Here is a 1,219-nt window from a genome sequence, read left to right as displayed (position 1 = left end):
TATATATATATATATATATATATATATATATATATATATATATATATATATATGTATATGTATATGTATATGCATATATATACCCGTATATGTAGGGACATATGTATTGGATCATCCCATAAATAATGCAGTTTTTTCAATTGAATGAACTAAAAGTCAGAGGGGGATGGGATAAACTACCTGCATGAATTTGCTATAAAAGCAGGTAGTAATTTTACCTTGTACATATTCTTAGTGCAAGTTTTGAAGGGTACCGTTCGATTTTTACAGTCATTTTTTCAAATCTATAATGGAAGTGGCAAAGGAGCATATTTGGCATATTTTGCTTCATGAGTTCAATAAAGGAAACAATGCAATGGAAAATGTGAGGAATATTAATGCAGTATATGGGGATTGGACAATAAGCGTAAGCCAATGTCAACAGTGGTTCCAGAAGCTTGGATTAGGCCATTCAACCATTCATTGATACCTTATGCCATTGGAAAAGTCAGCAAATTGGGTCGATGGGTTCCTCACAAATTTTCCGAGTAATCATGCACAGAAAGTGAATGTGTGCTCTTCTTTGCTGTCACTCCTCATGAATGAACCTTTTTTGGACTAAATAGTGACTGGTGATGAGAAATGGGTTCTCTATAAAAATACGAAGTGCTGAAGGCAGTGGGTAGGGAAAGGAGAAACACCAGCAGCCCAGGCTAAAGAAGGTCTTCACCTACGTAAGGTGTTATCTGTTTGGTGGGATATGAAAGGTTTAGTCCACTTTGAACTTTTAAACCCAAACCAAACGATAACAAAGAAGACCAAATTATAACAAAGGAGATCTAAACATTGAAATACCTGTTATGGTGGTGTTCAATAGTTGTAGGTAAAGCTGTCCACTATTGAAGTCATTTTTTCCATAATAAAAATAATAATAATACCATATTTATATTTCATTGCTCATGTTTTCCATTTATTGCCTAAACTAAAGAAAGTATTTATATTGTTTTATTGAATTGCATATGACTTTGTCCAAAGATTTTACTGTATATGTTGTGCAAATTTGTATTTTAAATAGGTGTATATTTCTTTCAGTAATCAAAAGAACTTTTATGCATAAAAACTGTTTCATCTTCATCTAATGGGAAAGGTTCTCATAATGAAATAATGAAATATAGAGATATTGTTGAGATATGTACGTCTGTGTGTATGTATGGGTGTGTGTGTGTGTGTGTGTGTGTGT

The 1,219-nt window shown here is 32.7% G+C and overlaps 1 protein-coding gene across 3 annotated transcripts in view; it reads right to left on the bottom strand.

Annotated features, from left to right (window-relative positions):
- The window catches only part of LOC106871104 (endoplasmic reticulum lectin 1), a 488,243-nt gene that overhangs the window by 303,421 nt on the left and 183,603 nt on the right, over positions 1–1,219 (bottom strand). The gene's annotated exons all lie outside the window — the stretch shown is intronic.

Source organism: Octopus bimaculoides, chromosome 11, assembly GCF_001194135.2.
Source record: "Octopus bimaculoides isolate UCB-OBI-ISO-001 chromosome 11, ASM119413v2, whole genome shotgun sequence".
NCBI lineage: Eukaryota > Metazoa > Mollusca > Cephalopoda > Octopoda > Octopodidae > Octopus > Octopus bimaculoides.
Note: the sequence above shows the minus strand (reverse complement) of the source record. Positions and strands in the feature narration are given on the sequence as shown.